Source organism: Manis pentadactyla, chromosome 2 (genome assembly GCF_030020395.1).
Source record: "Manis pentadactyla isolate mManPen7 chromosome 2, mManPen7.hap1, whole genome shotgun sequence".
NCBI classification, from domain to species: domain Eukaryota; kingdom Metazoa; phylum Chordata; class Mammalia; order Pholidota; family Manidae; genus Manis; species Manis pentadactyla.
In genome coordinates this window covers 82,428,408-82,446,967 of record NC_080020.1, presented here as the reverse complement: position 1 = coordinate 82,446,967, position 18,560 = coordinate 82,428,408, and the positions used below count along the sequence as shown (strand labels likewise).

General features: G+C 39.4%; 1 protein-coding gene across 1 annotated transcript in view; it reads left to right on the top strand.

Moving 5' to 3' along the window:
- LOC130682657 (uncharacterized) overlaps positions 1-18,560 on the top strand; it is a 75,106-nt gene that overhangs the window by 2,193 nt on the left and 54,353 nt on the right. The gene's annotated exons all lie outside the window — the stretch shown is intronic.

The window sequence follows — 18,560 nt, the reverse complement described above, 5'->3', positions numbered from 1 at the left end:
GAAGAATTCCATCTTGAAGATAAGATTGCATTTTAACACCCAGGAAGTTCAAGAGGCAGAATTCTTTAGCAAATAGACAATACCTCAGCCCACCTTGGGGGCTGGGCAGGCAGCCTTTTGGTATGCTCCCAGACCAAGATGCTGGTATCCCAGAGAGAAATCAAGGCAGGAAATTCCTTATGTTAAGTTAATTTTTAATATTCAGGGACCACTTAACAAGTCCACACCCCTAAACTCTTTTTCACGTTCCCAAATATCCTCAACTGCCTATAAAACCCCTAGACAACACACCACCATGGACTCTCTTGTCCCCTCCTGGCATGAGCCAGGAGCTCTGTCCTTTCACTTTATCTCTAAATAAAAGCCTGTACCTTGCTCTCCTACCTTGAGTGTTTGTGAAGCTCATTCTTCCGCTTCGTGAACAAGAACCCTGGCATCACTGGAACCGATTTTGAGGGAAAAAGAGTCCTGATTTGTAGTGTTGGCTGTTTCCATGACGTAAATACTCCCACCATGACCTATTTCAAGCTCCTAACAGTTTAACAAGAGGCTTGCCAACTTTCTGGAAATGTGACAATCAGCTTTTATACACCCTGGTACCTGCTGCTCTGAGAACAGCTCACTTTCTGCTGGGCTTAATTCTGCTCATATGCTGTTGGCTATGCAAGGCACATGACAAAGCCTGCTGTCAGTGGGGCCAGAAAGTATCCTCCTCAAAAGGAAACCTTGCAATTCATAGGACAATGCGCAGAGATGGGCATTGTTTCTGTAAACCAGAGTTTCAAAGTCCATCAGTTGAGTTTCTCCTTATCATGTTTCGAAAGAAACTGGTTGGGAGTTTTTAAAGGGATAATTTTGCTGTGTGAAGGTTATCTACTAGCTTAATAATGTTCTTCTCATCCCAGAGGACTCTTATGGCTGTGAACATCTTATTAAAAGAAAAGTAACTAGTATAAAAGAATCAGGTTAAAGCCATCTCTTATTCATGGCTTAATTCATAAACAAATTTTTAAAGTTTATTGTATCTGGCAATCCTTTTTAATAAGAGGCTTTATTACTTTGAGCACCTTGAAAATCCATTTGGCTTTAAACTGACCATGTAAGGAAGTACATGATATTTTTATTAGCAGTTCATAGAAAATTTTTAATAGGTGCTGATTATGAGCAAAACGCTATCCTAAACCTGAGTAAGAGTCTGGAGATTCAAGAGACCACTCTTGCCCTCAAGAAGATTACACTTCAGTAAGAGTAAAACAAACTTAAAGAAGAAAGTAAAAAATGATACAAGAGGAAAATTCAAATGACACACTAAATTGAGAAAAATTATGTCTTCTTGAAAGTGGCAGCATTTAGCCAAGACCTGAAAAAGGGTAGGATTTGGACTCCTGGAAGTATATGTTAATTTTTTTAGTGAGATGCGTTTTGGATTTATTTTTAAAGTCCAGCGAAAAGGAGCCTGTCCTTTCTATGTTTGATTAGTGCTTAAATTTTCTTATAACTTAAAATTAGTTTCTTGTAAGTTAAGATTAATATTTAAATCAAATCATAAAATGTATCTCAAATATCTAATGAATTGTCTTTGCCCCACATTCTTTAAGTTTCAGCAACAAGTTCCTTGTCTTGGTAGTGGCAGTTCCCCTTTCATCATGTAGTTAACAATAAATAAATAACATTTCATACACATAAGACTCATTTCAATCCTCACCTCAAAGCTGGCAAAGCATAAGGTTCTGCCTTTCATTGGTACAGAGTTTCTGCTCTCCAGATTCTTGCCCAAGAGTACATCTTTGAAATCTGCTGTCCAATATTTCCCAAAAACCCAGTTTTAGAAAAGTAGTTATGGAGATTACCTCAAACACATGAAAGTATAGAGCTGTGTACTTCAGTGACACTCTTTTGGTACAATCTGTATGTGCTTTTGGTCTGTAGTTGTAATATTTTTGTCTGGTTTTGGTGTCAGAGTAGTACTGGCCTCATAAAATGAGTTGCGAAGTAGTCTTCTCCTATTTTTTGGTGACTATTGGTGTTAAATATTCTTTAAACATTTGGTAGAATTCAATAATGAAGGCGGCCATGTCTGGGATTTTCTGTATGGGTAGTTTTTGATTATTAATTCAGTCTCTTCATTTGTTGTAGGTCTATTCAGATGGTCTCTTCCTTCTTGAGTCTGTTTTGATAGTTGTGTGTCTTTTTAGGAATTTGTCCGTTTCATCCAAGTTATCTAATGTATTAGTATACAGCTGTGCATAGTATTCCCTTAAAATCATTTTTGTTTCTGTAAGGTTGTGTGGCTAAAATTGTAACATTTCCAGAGTATCTTGCCTGGCTTTAGTGCATTTGCATATCCTCAGGGGTGGAGAGAAGTTCATCTCCATGTCAATGAGTAATTACCTGGGCAACTGAGGGCATGTCTGAGCCTGAGAATTTAAAGGGAGGGGCTTGCTTGCTTGCTTCTTCAGGAACAGAAGAGAGAGACGGCCCTGGACTGCAGTTTGTAAGCAATAAATGGGTTTTAAACTTTATTTCTCCCTTTGACTGATTTTGGTTTTTAGAGGTATTTTGCCCTGGGGTTTCCTCTCCCCAGACTTACACGTTGGTAGTAATGTCTCCTCTTTGATTTTGGATTTCTAGGTGTGCTTTTAATGAACTGCCCCTTGGGGGTTCTGCTATCGGCCTTCAGTGAGGTACCTTGTAGGAGAGCTGCATAAAATGTACTGGGGCTAGTATCATGATGTCATTCACTACAATTGTCCACTGATTCTCACAGTTTTCTCTGTAGGACCCAAAGGAAACCGTTCTCTGATCTCTTAGTGTCAAGAAAAGCTCTGCATCCCCTGACCAAAAGGGACCTTTTAATCCTGTGGGCATTGTGGATCATGCACCAGACTGTTTCCTTGCTTTAGCTGCTAGAAAGGCTTACAGTCAAATATGGGGTGCCTACTCTATTAGTGTCCTAGGGCTGCTGTAACAAAGTACCACAAACTAAGTGGCTTAAAAACAACAGGAAGTTATTCTCTCATGGTCATGGAGGTTAGAAGTCCAAAATCAAGCTGTCAGCAGGGTCAAGCTCCCTCTGAAGCCAGTAAGGTAAAACCCTTCCTTGCATCTTCCTAGTTCTGGTGGTGTCCAGCAATCCTCGGCTTGCAATTGTACAACTCCAATCTCTGTCTCTGTTGTCACATGCATTCTGCTTGACTGTCCAAATTTCTCATGTCTTATAAAGACACCAGTCGTATTGGATTAGGTTCTACACTAATGACTTCATCTTAGCTTAATTACATCTGCAAAGCCCATATTTCCAAATAAGGTCACATTCACAGGTATCTGGGGTTAGGAATTCAGCATGTCTTTTTGGGAAGAGGGGACCCAATTCAACTCCTAACACTTTTACCTACCAGTTTCACATGGTCAACTTTCCTGTGTGCTGATCTTTTATTTTCCTACCTATATTTTCCTTTGGTCCTGCTTCTCTGGATTACTTAGTTTTTCCTTCATTTTATGCATTTGGCAGAGTCTGAAGGGAAGAAGGCAGAAAGGAAGGAGGGAAGGAGGGAGAAAGAGGGAAAAGAAAGAAAGGGAGGGAGGGAGGGAAGAAGAAAAGTTTGCCAAAAAAAATCAGACATGGAACTTGTGGAACAGAGTTGCAAGAATGGGGGTGGGGAAAACTGACTGGAAAAGTCTTTTTGCTGTATGAGCTCATCAGAGCCTCAGAATTGCTGTTTTGGGGGGAATGGGAGCAGTGGTTAGCAGCTGCCTGCAGCTTAGCTGACCTAGAGACAAGTTGGAAAATAGTTTGAGTTGCTGAGGATTAGGAAAAGAAAGATTTGATCTAGCTACTTTTAATATCCCCATTAATAGAAACAATATGGGCCCAGATTTTCTGGTACTTGAAAACTTACACAGTGTTGAGGACCCATGTATTCTAGTTATAGAGGAGACAGACCCATAAATCATTGACTGAATGCATACACTCTATCCTGGAGGACAACATCCCATCCCCATTGGATATTACTCCCCAGATGGCACCTTAGCTGAAATTGAATAGGTTTTTCTAACAGTCTATCAGGCTAGCTGCTTCTGGATATATATATATTTCATAGGGTCAGCCAAAACTAGTGAATAAACCAAGCTTTCTTTCCCCTTCCATTTATTCTTCATCTTAACCCATTGTAGGTGAGAGACTTAGCCCTTCTGTCACAGCACGCCAAGGGTTATCATCACGCCACTTACCACTAGAAATGGGGTCCTTGTTACCATCTGATGGGTAAGTAATCCAGTTCCAGAATCCCGTCCTGAGGTTTTGAGGGTCAGAGGCTCTAAGTTTCTACTTTCTGGAGCCATCTGGTACCTACTTTCTTAGCATGAGTTCCCCCAAAATGTAGTGATTAAGACAAAAACTAAATGCAGGCAGCTTGAGACGTGCTCACAAGAAGCAGAGCTGTGGGAGCAGGCAGAGCAATGAAAGAAATGAATGCCAAACTAAAGAGGCTTCATTTTTTTGACTGTAAGTAATTGTGTGTCTTTCAAATAATGTCCTCATTTTATGTTTGTAATTATGATTGTAACAAAAGTTATTCCCACAGGGTGAACTGTTTTTGGTGCTCACCTCTAGTCTTTTTCAGACCCAACTTCCTCATTTTTTAACTTTCTCATTTTCTGTCATTTGCTGTTAGGAAAATATTAACATAGCCTTTATGTTTGTTTCTTTGGTTGGCTTTTAGCTTGGAGACTTATGAAATTGTTTAAACTTATCTTTGAAACTTGACATTTTCACTGTCATAAATAAACATAAGTCTCTTTTTGCTTCAAACATACTGCTAAGCTTGGAGTTTATCTTGGATATAGTTCTAGGTAGGAGAGTTATGTACTGAGATTTATATTTTATGTATACCACTTTGGGGAGGCTTGGGGGCTGTGTTTGAAAAAGCAGGGTAGAGATAGGTAGACCAGTTGGACTTTTGCAATATTATGGGCTTTAAACTGAAATAGTTTTAAGATTCACCCTGTTCAATAAGTAGCAGAAAGTGATAAGTGAGAGAATGGATAACTGATGAATTGGTAATAAATATCTCCAATGTGGTTTATAGTTCCCATGTCTCCCTGACATGTTTTACTGGCCTTGGTAAGTAAAGGAGGAGGAGATGGCTGCTCAGAGGGCAGCATCCCTATGGTATTCAACTCAGAGAGTAGTGGTCCCTGGGGCGGCACTTACCAGGTCACGGGAATGACTGGCAAACACTGGTAGCAGAAAGAAATGGTTCCCCTCCTATGGGAATTCTCAAAGGGGCATTAGGCATTGATCTATTTCTCAGTGCTATTAAGAAGAAATAGTATAAGGATTTATGAGTATTAGTGCCCCATCCTGTATTTTGTTGTGGTTTATGTGCATCCATTCACTATAAACTACTACATGCCTATGACTGTGGGAGGCTTGCAGTTTGTCTGGGCAGGGCCTACTTGCTGCCATTTCACATTTTCCTTCCCCTAGGGTTGTAAATTCCTTGCAAAGGCCAATTTTTGGCTGCTTCACTTAGCCCCACATTTGCAATTTCTGTTAACATACATATAGGTGAATGGACAGTCAGAATCAAACCTATATGCTAGGGATACACTAAAGAATGTTTATGTCTGAAAAAAACATTTTTTATTACCACTTCTTAAATGGAAGAAAAAGAGGAGGGAAAAAGAAAGAAGAGAACAGACAGGGTGAGTGACGGTGGCACAGGCCTTCCTGCTCTTAGTTACCAACCAGGGTCTCCAGCCCACGGTTATGCCTGGAAAGTGACAGGGGAGGACAGCCAGCCTTGTGGGGGTGCTGCTCCATTGCCAATAGCTCAAAGTGCTGGCAGAAATGGGGGCTGGAGGTGGTGATCCATACTGCTTATTCAAAGGACCGGTCTGACTGGTTGGGGTAAGCATCTGGAGGTTAATCTCACCACAACTCCAGGGTTTCATGCCCCCAGCAGCCAGGGTTGAGGTGACCTGACCCTGTGGCATTCCACACAAGTTTCACAAGTTTTATAACTCCTTTTGCCAAAGGAGAAAGACAAACTTTCACAGAAGAGCTGGTTTGGCTGTTTTCTGAGATAATTATAAAGAATAACAACAACAAAAAACATTTATTTTCTTTTGTGTCTATTTTGCAATAGGAGAAATGGAAACTATTGCATGTGTGACTTGGGGATACGACCAGAATTCTGACTCACAGATCTAGGGTTTGTCATCCCGCCCTCAGGGGAACCAGATCAGAATGCTGTGGACCTTTGGCTTTGGCTGGGTCTGCCTGGGATGGTCCGGTCTTCATGGGTTTGTGAGTGATTTGGTTAATCCAGAATCTTCCTCTCTACCTAACCAAATCTCATTCTCATCCCTCCAGTTGCCACTCTTAGGAAGACTTGTTAAGAGTCTCACAAGGCATGCTCTCTCATCTAAATTTTCCCTGTATCGTGCACATACACATTGTTTCGTAGAAGCTAGTTTGTCTTCATGGTGCAACTATAATGATCTCAGTGGCTGATATCAGAGTTCATACTTTATATATTCCCGCATAAAGCCTAGCACAGTGCTGGACAAGTAGTAAGATTGCAGTAAGTACTTGGAAGGGTTGAACATTCAAAACATATGTGGAATGCTTTTTATACAAGGTGCTCAGAGTAGTCAAATTTATAAAGACAGAAAATAGAAGTGTGGTTACCAGGAGCTGGGAATGGGTAGGAATGGGGAGTTAGTGTTTAATGGGCACAAAGTTTCAGTTTGGGAAGATGGAAAAGAGTCCTGGGGATGGATGGTGGTGACTGTTGGACAACAGTGTCAATGTACTTAAGCCACTGAAGTATACACTTTAAAAGGATCAAAACAGTAAATTTGATGTATATTTTACCACAATAGAAAAATATACTTTTTAAAGGACACATACTATAGAAATCTGAGGCTCTTCCCTAATTCTGCTCTCAGCCTGGTGTCCATGTGCAGGATCAATATCTATGTGTGAATGAAATTTTCAGTTTGATGTGCTTGCTGGGCCAACTCCAGATGGTGGGCTCAGCTTCCCACTTGATAGCTACAGTTTTTTAAAAAGGAACATTTGCAGCAGGCTTTTCATTTTCATTTGTTTTTGTAGTTCATGCCTACACAAGATTGTCTAGGAAGGAGTACAGATCTAGACCAAACTGTGTTAAAAGTTGCTCTCAGAGTAACTTAAAATCTCACTCGAAAAATTGAACCTCCAATTTTGTTTGCTTTTGTTTCTCATGTGTAAAATGGGGATAATAGAGTATCTTCCTTCCTCCAGAGGGTTGTTGTGGGGATTAAATTAGATGAATTGCGTGAAATGCCTTGCAGGGCACCTGCACAGAATAGGAGCTGGGAATTTGACTAATTGTTTATAAATGATAGCTGAGACTGCTTTGACTTTGTGACTTCAGCTTGGATTTGAGAAAGAAGAAAGTTGGCCACAGGTCCTTTGTAGACCAACAGTGCCTTGTCTGCGATGTGTGATCCCACATGTAACCAGCGCCCTGGAAGGCACTGTATTGGTGGTTCAAGGACCAACATGACTCAGAGTTCAAGGCCCGAGCGCTCTTTCTGTGTCTCTCTAACAGACTTTCCCCTCAGCACTAGCAGCTCCTGGGCTCACACGTCTTCAGTTGTGTTCTCTTTCTTTAGTTCAAGTTCGAAAAATCTGGGACCGACACCAAGAGCCCCAGCCAGGCCGCCGTCCTCATCTGTGTGGACAGGTGAGACCAGGTTTAGCTGCTCTCATTTGGCCACATGGTTGGAGTTGGGGAGGGCAGTTTCCAAGGGAAGAGGACTGCTGCCTCCTGAAAAAAAGGGAGTTTTGGGTAAAGAAAAATGAGCCACCCTGTACTGAACTTAGTGCTCTGGGCAAGCCAAAGAAAAATCAGCCACAGGCCCCACACTCAGGGATTTTGTTCTTTAGTGACTCATGACCTGTATGCCATGAGAGTCCAATTTTCAAAGAATGGTTTCCTTATGTTTCTTCTGTTCAAGGGAGTTGAGCACATTGATCTTAAGATTTTTTAAACTGGCGTCTAAAATTATTTGGCTTTGGTTTCATATGAGGGAAACCTATCAGATTGTGAAAATGAAAACTGAAAATGCTTAATGAAAACTACTTGAAATAAACTGAAGGCCACATTAACATTTAATTTCCACTTTCAAACAGAAGTTATAGGATGGGATATTTTCCCCCCTTCTTCAAATAGTTCTCAATTTGAATGTGACACAGAGTTCCCATTTTCCCCATAAATTACATATTTATAGCACACAGGAATAGCTGGAATGCTGTGTGTCTCTTAAAAGCACTTCTGTATTTGAATTATAGTGAAAATGACTTAATAGGATTCTGAACCCTGGGCTCTCTGGATGTAGCTGGAGCAGAGAGAACAGGTCTTGGTGTTCCGGGCCTGGGTCCTCTTTGTTCTGAATGCCATCCTCTGAGCTTGCCCCCAGCTGTGTGTGCTTCTGACAGGGTGCCCCTGAGGTGAGGAAGCACAGGCATGAGCAGTCAGGAGAAGAGCTAGTTGGTGAGCAAGGGCAGTGTGGTGTGGTGGTTAACGACACAGGCTTGAGCATCATGCTGCTTGGGTTCAGCTGTGCCACATATTAGCTCTGAAAGCTTGAGACAGTTTTCTTAGCCTCTCTGCTTTAAACTTTTCCTCTCTAAACTAGCATAACTGAAAGAGTTAGGCTTAAGGTTATGATAAGACTTGAATAAGATAAGCATGGAAAACTTTCACCGTAGTGTCTGGCTTGGAGTGAGTCATCAGTAAACAATGATTATTGTTCCTGAGTGAGTGAAAGCAGAACAGGAGTATCCTTCTCTTCCTTGCACCCTTTCTCTCCTTCTAGTTTACTCCTTTGTAAGCCTCGTGGCCTCCTCTTGGGAGCAGCTGAGCTCTGTACCCGGGAGGAGGTGCTCTTCATTCCTCTCAGAAAGCTAAGTGGGACCTGAAGGTGGTGCAGAGGAGGCCCTCAAGCCCGCCTCTGGTCCAGGCCTCCTGTCAGGGTTCATATGGGGCTTGTCCTCCCCACCATGGGAGAACAGCCAGGAGCCAAGTGCATATTTGCCTCAAGGGTCCTCAGGATAGTAGATGCTCCCTTTACAACCTCTACCTTAGGTGACAGTGGGGAGTGAGCTGAGCATTTAGGAACTTATTTTTTATTGTTGTTTTAAAAATGAATTTTGCAGTACAATGTATATGCAGTGAAATGCTTCCATTTAAAATGTACAGTTTGATGGGTTTTGAAAATGTATAGTCATGTGAGCACCACTTCAATCCAGATAGAGAATATTTCCACTGCCCCCAAAAGCATCCTTATGTCCCAATACATTAATCTCCCCTTCCTCCCACAATCAGACAACCACAGATCTGCTTTCTGTCATTATAAGGAAGTTGCATTTTCCATAATTTTGTATAAATGAAGTGTATCAGGCTCCTTTCATGTATCATAGTGCTTTTGAGATTCATCCATGCTATTGAAGGTATCAGTGGATTCTTCCTTTTTATCGCCAAGTTTTATTCCATTACATAGATATACTGCAATTTGTTTATCCATTCTCCTGTTGATGGACATTTGGGTTATTTCTGGTTTGGGGGTATTATATATATATTTTTTAAAAGCTGCAGTGAACATTTGTGTACAAGTCTGTATATGGATATATGTTTTAATTTCTTTTGGAGAAATACCTGGAGTGCAATTACTGGGTAATATGGTAAGTATACGTAATGAGAAACTGCCAGAATGTTTTCCAAAGTAGCAGTAATGTTTTATACTCCTACTGGCAAAGTACGAGAATTCTAGGTGTCCATATCCTCACTGAGACCTCTATTATTTGTTCCTTACATTTTGGTTATTCTAGTGGGTGGGAAGTAGTATCTCATTTTGGTTTTAATTTGCATTTTCCTAATGGCTAGTGATATTGAGGGCTTTCTGTGTGATTATTGGTTATTCATATATCTTCTTTTGTGAAGTGTCTTTTTAAATATTTTGCCTATATTTAATTGGTTTCTGTGTTCCTGGTTGAAATGTATTAGTTCTTCATAATTTCTGTATACAAGTCCTTTGTCAGATACATGTGTTGCAAATATTTTCTCCCATTCTGTGGCTTCATTTGCATTTTCCTAATAATTTTTTTCAGTAAGCAAAAGTATTAATTTTGAAAAAGCCCAGTTTGCCAATTATTTCTTTAATGGTTTGTGGTTTTTACTGCCTATAACAAAGTTGCAAAGAGTTTCTCCTGGGTTTTCTTCCAGGAGTTTTATAGTTTTTACTTTCATATATTTTCACTCCATTTTGAGTTAATTATGGAGTGTGCTGTGAGGTAAGGGTCAATACTTATATTTTTTCAAATGAATATCCAATTATTCCAGCACCATTTGTTGAAGCATTCCTTTTTCCCTTTGAAATGCCTTGGTACCTTTGCTGAAAATCACTTGACCATATATTTGAAGGTGTATTTCTGGAATATTTCTATTCCAATGATCTAGATGTTCCTTTATCAAATTATCATTTTTTTAAATTAATAGACTTTATTTTTTAGAACAGTTTTAGATTTACAGAAAAACTGCAGAGAGAGTACAGAGTTCCCACACTGTACTATCTGGATACTCTAGATTTATAGGGAGTCTTGAAATCTGGTTGTGTAGAAGTCTTAAAGCCCAATATTGTTGTTCTTCAGTATTTTTTAAATTGAACTGTCATTTATATACAATCTTATATTGATTTCAAATGTACAACACAGTGGTTCAACAGTTACCCAGCTTATTAAATCCTTATCCTCTCTAGTGAAGTTACTATTTATCAACATAGTAAGAAGTTACAGAATCATTGATTGCATTCTCCTTGCTCTACTACTGTCCCCATGACTGACTTATATTGTGATCGCAAATTCCTGTGCCCCTTTATACCTCTCACGTTTCCCCCCGACCCAACCCAACCTCATTCCCTTGGTAACCACTAGTCACTTCTCAGTGTCTCTGAGTCTGCTGCTATTTTGTTCCTTCTGTTTTGCTTTGTTTTATATTCACAAGTAAATGAGATCATATGGTACTTTTCTTTCTCCACCTGGCTTATTTCATTGAGTATAATACCCTCTAGATCCATCCATGTTGTTGCAAATGGGAGGATTTATTTTCTTTTTACAGTTGAATAATATTCCATTGTATATCTGTACCACATCTTCTTTATCCATCTACTGATGGACACTTAGGTTGCTTCCATATCTTGGCTATTGCAAATAGTGCAGCAGTAAACTTAGGGGTACATACATCTTTTCGAGTTACACATTTTGTTTTCTTTGGGTAGATTCCTAGGAGTTACTGGATCAAATGGTATTTCTATTTTTAGTTTTTTGAGGAGATTCCATACTGCTTTCCACAGCAGTTGCACCAATTTACATTCGCACCAACAATGTAGGAGGGTTCCCATTTCTCTGCATCCTTGCCAGCAGTTTTTATTTTTTATCTTTTGGATAGTGGCCATTCTAACTGGGTGAGGTGACACCTCACTGTGGTTTTAATTTGAATTTCCATGATGATTAGTGATGTGGAGCATCTTTTCATGTGCCTGTTGGCCATTTGTATTTGTTCTTTGGAGAAGTGTCTGTTCAGGTCCTCTGCCCATATTTTAAAGGGTTATTTGTTTTTTGGGTATCAAGGCATATGAGTTCTTTGTGTATTTTGGATGTTAACCCCTTATCAGATTAGTCATTTGCAAATATATTCTCCCATACTATAGGATGGCTTTTTGTTCTGCTGATGGTATCCTTTGCCATACAGAAGATTTTTAGTTTGATATAGTCCCACTTGTTCATTTTTTATTTTGTTCCCTTGCCCAAGGAGATGTGTCCAGGAAAAAATTGCTCATGCTTATATTCAAGAGATTTTTGCCTATGTTTTCTTCTTCTAAAAGTTTTGTGGTTTCATGACTTACATTCAGATCTTTTATCCATTTTGAGTTTACTTTTGTGTATGGAGTTAGACGATAATCCAGTTTCATTCTCTTACATGTAGCTGTCCAGTTTTGCCAACACCAGTTGTTGAAGAGGCTGTCATTTCCCCACTGTATATCCATGGCTCCTTTATCACATATTAATTGGTCATATATGTGTGTGTTTATATCTGTTTCTCTATTCTGTTCCATTGATCTATGGGTCTGTTCTTGTACCAGTAACAAATTGTTTTGATTACTGTGGCTTTGTAGTAGAGCTTGAAGTTGGGGAGCATAGTCCCACCAGCTTTGTTCTTCCTTCTCATGATTGCTTTGGCTATGTGGGGTCTTTTGTTGTTCCATATGAATTTTAGAACTATTTGCTCTAGTTCGTTGAATAATGCTGTTGGTATTTTGATAGGGATTGCATTGAATCTGTAGATTGCTTTAGGCAGGATGGCCATTTTGATTATATTAATTCTTCCTGTCCATGAGCACAGGACAGATTTCCATTTATTGGTGTCTTCCCTGGTTTCTCTCATGAGTTTCTTGTAGTTTTCAGGGTATAGGTATAGGTCTTTCACCTCCTTGGTTAGGTTTATTCCTAGGTTTTTGTTTTCTGATACAATTTAAATGCTTTCTCTTTCTGCTAATTCATTGTTAGTTTATAGGAATGCAACAGATTTCTTTTTTATTTTATTTTATTTTTTTATTTTGGTATCATTAATATACAATTACATGAAGAACATTATGTTTACTAGGCTCCCCCCTTCACCAAGTCCCCCCCACATACCCCTTCACAGTCACTGTCCATCATCATAGTAAGATGCTGTAAAATCACTACTTGTCTTCTCTGTGTTGCACAGCCCTCCCCGTGCCCCCTACACATACTATACATGCTAATCGTAATGCCCTCTTTCTTTTTCCCCATCCTTATCCCTCCCTTCCCACTCATCCTACCCAGTCCCTTTCCCTTTGGTAACTGTTAGTCCATTCTTGGGTTCTGTGATTCTGCTGCTGTTTTGTTCCTTCAGTTTTCCTTTGCTCTTATACTCCACATATGAATGAAATCATTTGGTACTTGTCTTTCTCCACCGGGCTTATTTCACTGAGCATAATACCCTCTAGCTCCATCCATGTTGTTGCAAATACTAGGAAGGAATGCAACAGATTTCTGTGTATTAATTTTGTATCCTGCAACTGTGCTGAATTCATTTACTAGTTCTAATAGTTTTTGATGGAGTCTTTAGGGTCTTTTGTGTATAATAGCATGTCACCTGGAAACAGTGACAGTTTTACTTCTTCCTTACCAATTTGGATGCTTTTTATCTCTTTTTTTGTTGTCTGATTGCCATGGCTAGGACCTCCAGAACTATGTTAAATTAAAGTCATGAGAGTGGGCATCCTTGTCTTAGTCCTGATCTTAGAGGAAAATATCACACTGTCTTGGTTACTATAGTTTCACAGGAAGTCTGAAATTGCTTTGGTTATTCTAGGTTATTTTCATTTCCATAAAAAGTTTAGAATCAGTCCACAGGTTCTAAAATAAATTTGTAATTTTGATTGAGATTGTATTTAACTTATGAATCAGTTTGGGGGAGAATTGCCATCTTAATTTGAATCTTCATATCCATGAGCCTGATATATGTCTGTTTATTTAGGTCCTCTTTTTTTTAGCTATATTTTATAATGTTCAGTTTTATATGTACTTTGTTAAAGTTACTCCAAAGTATGTCACGTTTTTCATGGTATAGTAATGGAATTATGTTTTTAAATTTTATTTTCCAAATGTTCATTTCTGGTGTATAGAAATACAATTGGGTTTATATATTGACCTTGTATCCTATGACCTTGCTAAATTCAGCTTATTAGTTCTAGTAGCTTTGTGTGTGTTTATGTGTAGATTCCTCAGGATTTTCTAACACAATAATGTCATCTGTGAAAAAGATAGTTTCATTTTTTTCCTGTCCAGTATGTTGTTTTTTTGCAATAGTTAGAACTTGCAGTACAGTGTTGAATAGAAATGATTAGAGAGGGCATCTTTGCCTTTTGCCTTGTTCACCAGATCAGGGAGAAGTATTCAGTCTTTCACCGTAAGTATGATGTTAGCTCTAAGTTCTTTGTAGATGCTCTAAATGTATTCTGCTTTTAATCATTACCATGTTTTGGCAGTTCTAAGCATGCTATTGATAAAATACTGCCCCCCAAATATCTTTGGTTGGTCTAAGGTTCAAACAATTGCTGAAGCTGCTACTGAGTTTTATTAATATACATGTAAGACTAGAATTTACACACTTGTAATAATTATCCTTTAGCAATTGTATTTTAAATGAAAATTAAGAGAATTTTATTTACCCAGTTGTTTTTCTGTTCCCTCCTGCCTTCCCGCACCCTACACACTGACTCCTCTGCAGGCATTCTTTGGAGAATAAATTTGTAACAGATTGCAATCATTTCAGCTTGTATCTCCAACTCCTGGGATGCACATATTCTTGCATTAACACAGTAGCCTTTACCTCCAACTCCTGGGTGCAAGTTGTGCCTCCAACTCCTGGGATACACATATTCTTGCATTAATGCAGTAGAGTCCAAATAAACAATTATAGTACAACAAATGTAAAGATGACTAAAAAGAACTTACTTCAATTCTATCTGTATGACTACTGGAGTTCTTCTTACATTTAAAATCTAAAACAGTGAAACTGAGGTGTAATGTTTTTGTTTGGTAAGGACAAATTTTAAGTCATATATGCAGTATTATACTGACTTGAGTAATATCTTTAAAAATGAAGTTTATTCATCTTAACTGCTATTCTTATTGTTTAATTGTAATGTTCATTTTTTGTGACAGACCCATATATAGGTCTAAGTTGTTTTCTTTTAAAAATACAGTAATAGAATGATTTAAAAAACATTATTTTTTTATGTTTGTTCTTTATTACTTTATTTTTTACTTTTTGTTTTGCTGGCAAAATTACACGCACAAAGTTCAATTTAAAAAATTGGTTCTTTCTTGCCAGCAGTTGTCTTCTAGCCATCATTATTTATCCCAGTTTATGATTACTTAGGACAGTGACTTAGTGTAGAGGAGGGAGCGTGTTCTGGGGTGGAGTGAGCTAGCTCCCTGCTGATGAGGCCACCCATGCAGGGCCAGCCCCTGGCAGTTGTCAGCCCCCAGGCCCCCCTACAGATCACAGTGGGGTTTGCTTGGTTGCTTGTGATTTGTTTGTCTTCTGTGGAGCGTTTTGAGTTTTGTTCTAGGGCAGGGACACAGATAAGATAGATTAATGATTAAAAGATGTAAAATGATTTGGGGAAATTGTATTGGAAAACCCTGGACCAAGAGGACTCTGCCCTGTTACCTCTTGTGCTTTTCTCTTCTGGGGTTGAATCAGACAATCTTGATTTCTTTTTTTCTGAAATTCATTGATTCTCTTGTCTTACTATGAAATATAAGGGATTATTATTACTGTTGCTGTTTGTATTGATGAACAAAGAAGAGGCCCTGGAGACTTTGGCTAATGCAGGAGTGGCAGGGGAAGGACAGCAAGGCAGTAAAATATTTAAACATCTTCTCAAGGCCAACTAAAGAGTCTTGTCTACAGCTATTTCAGTGATGCTCACTCCTGTCACTGACGGTGGCCTTTCACCTCACTGCCAGAGCTTGGGGGTCTCTATTAAATTAAATTGCAGAGGGTAGACTCCAGTGGTGTCTAACCCACAATACGTCTGCCGTCGAGGCTTCTCTTAGGTGCTTAGCTCAAACCCACCTCTGCCTGGGAACTTCCTGTGGACTCAGCAGAAGCACAGACTGTCCTGACATTGGCAGAAGTAGTGACCCCAGTGGTCAGAGCCTCTCAAAGGTGTTTGTGAATTACCAACATCAGAATCACCTGGAGTCCAGACTTGCAGAATCACAGTGAGGTCCAGGAATCCACTCATCAACTGTTTGCCAATAAATAAAATGCGTACCACTCATGTAGAAGGATGGCCAAGAGAGGGAGGATTTGAAAATGGATCAAAACTGCTAAAATAGAAATGAATTACTAAAAAATTTACTGCCTTTGTTATTTCACATTATCTTTTCAAACTTGTCATTTTTCAAAATCAAGAAATATCACTTTAAGTAATATCAAGTACTATATGATAAAATAAAGTAATATGACTGATAAGACAAACTATAAGGTGACAGTCATCACATGGAATCCATGGCCTGAATGAAAGGTTAGGGAAACTATAGGCTTCTAATGAGAAAGTCAAGTTTAATTAACTGTTCTCTGATGAATAGGTTTGCACTGGGGTTTGGCATCTGAAGCTTAATAGCAAATTACAAAGGCTGCCAGTGAATAGTAGGTAATCCCCAATTTCATGTTGGAGATGTCACAACTGCATTTAGTTGGAAGGACAGCAAGGTAAAGGGGATGGATACCAACAGAAATTGTTTCATTGAGGGGGAACATCAGGAAGATGGGAAATATCCATTCTCTTCTACAGAGACCCTGCCTTCTGTATCATGGCCCTAAAAAGTCAACTGGAAGAGTCTGATATCATGGAAGAGATATGTATTCACACAGGGACTGAAGTATTTTAAGCATATGAAAATATATTAAAATACACAGCCTTCCTGACCACCCATGGACAGTAAAGGAGAAACATAGGTCTTGTGAAATAAATTGTTAGGAGGGTGTGCCAATACTCAAGAACTGGAGAAGTGAGAATGATATATTTCAAGGTGTTTTTTAACAAAGTTCTTTAACGTGATCTAATCTAGGTTTCCTCACAGCCATGGGAGGTAAAATCTTTCTTGTACCTGTTTTCAAAAGAGAAATTGGAGTCTCAGATTTATTAAGTGATTTGTCAGACACTAATCAACAGTGAAAGGATTTTTTAGACCTAAATCTTCTGATTCCAGTGTCCCTGCTCTTTTCAGGGCTACACTAAGGGATAATTTCATCTAGAAAGAGTTATCAGAAATAATTCAGGTGTGTATAGGCTGGATCCTCTCTTACGGGCTGTTTCCCTTTACTTCAATCCAGCTTAATCCTACTCACCCTTCAAGGCTCAGTTCAGATTGTTATCTCCTATAAATCTTTCATGCCCGTTCCTGCCTACTGATTGCTTCTATTTGTTTTAAATTTCAGAATTATATTTAATGCAGTATATCAAAGGTAGTATTTCAACATATAATCAAAATAAAAATTGAGATATTTACATTTTTTTTCCAAACTGAGTCTTTGAAGTTTAGTGTGTATTTACATTTATAGCACATCTCAATTTGGACATATCTATTTTTTCACCTACTGGCTTCACCTCCTCCACTCTTCCCTCCTCCACCTTCTCTGCCTCTATCACTTTGGCCTCCTCTTCTGCTACTTCTGAGAAGATGGCCCACTTTCCAATTGTCACTTCCATGACCTTTGCCCGGACCAACACCTGACACCTTGACCCCTCTGTACCACCTCTAGATTTCTAGAGCCTTCTTTCCAGCAAGACCTCTCAGCTCTCCACCCTAACAGTCATTTTTCAAGCTGCTTAATTGCCACTCAGGCAGAAACTACTTCAAGGCCCTCTGTGAGGGGTTAAGCCTCTTCCTGCTTCGTTTTGGTGGCTTTGTGACCTTGACCCCATCGACTCAGACCTGGGCAATGTGGTCACAGCCTGCAGGCTTCCAAGGTAGACCCCCAGCTCTGGAGACTCAGCACTGCAGGAGCATAATAGTCTCCAAGCTGCCACCACCTGTGTCCACCATCGCCTGTGTCTTGGCTCCCTTGGAGCCTCTGGCACTGATGCTTGTCTCCTGGATGTGGTTGGGAGTAGTGAGGCTGTGGGTTTGGGTTCCTCCCAGACCAGTTGGGGGAGGGAGAGGAGTGTGTGCTTTCCACTTCCATACTTGGACCACCTTCCCTTGGAACATGCTCTTTGTATCATTCTGTGTGTGTGTGTTTGAGCATGTGTACTCATGTGTGTTTACCATTTACTGTTTTGTCCTGTTATTTAAACATGCATCCATTCATTTGTACATTTGTTATTTTTTAATGAACAGTTATTGAGTACATAGGTACAGTCACTATTCTAGGTGGTAGTCTGTATCTAGGTCTAGAAACTTCAGTTAAACTTTGAGTTTTTTTTCTGTTGTTGTGGCAGGAAAACCCAGATCCTGGAGCAGAGCATAAGCATAAGGCAGGCTGGAGGAGAAAGTGGTGAGGGGCTTACTCTCAGCCTGTACTTTTGGGTTTGATGCTATAGACTCATGAGGTGCTTTAGAGGTCTCTTGTGACACCCAAGTGATAAATGGAAGAAGGATTTTGTTTTCTAACCCATCCCTCTGCCTGTTTTTTAAACCAATATCCTTGGTGTTTGAACTTGGTGTGAATGATCATCTTAATGATTCTAACAATGACAATAGAGAGCTAAAAGACATAAGATTTATTTAATTGCAAAGGATATAGAAACTTACTTGCATTTAGTCAATATAGAATACTCCCTGTCATAGATGCATTTTTTTAGATTGCCCCACAGACATGATATGGAAGCACACCTATCTGCCGATGGGGGGTGAGGTTTCACCAGAATAGAGGAAGCATCCCCTTTGCTATTTTCACAGGAGG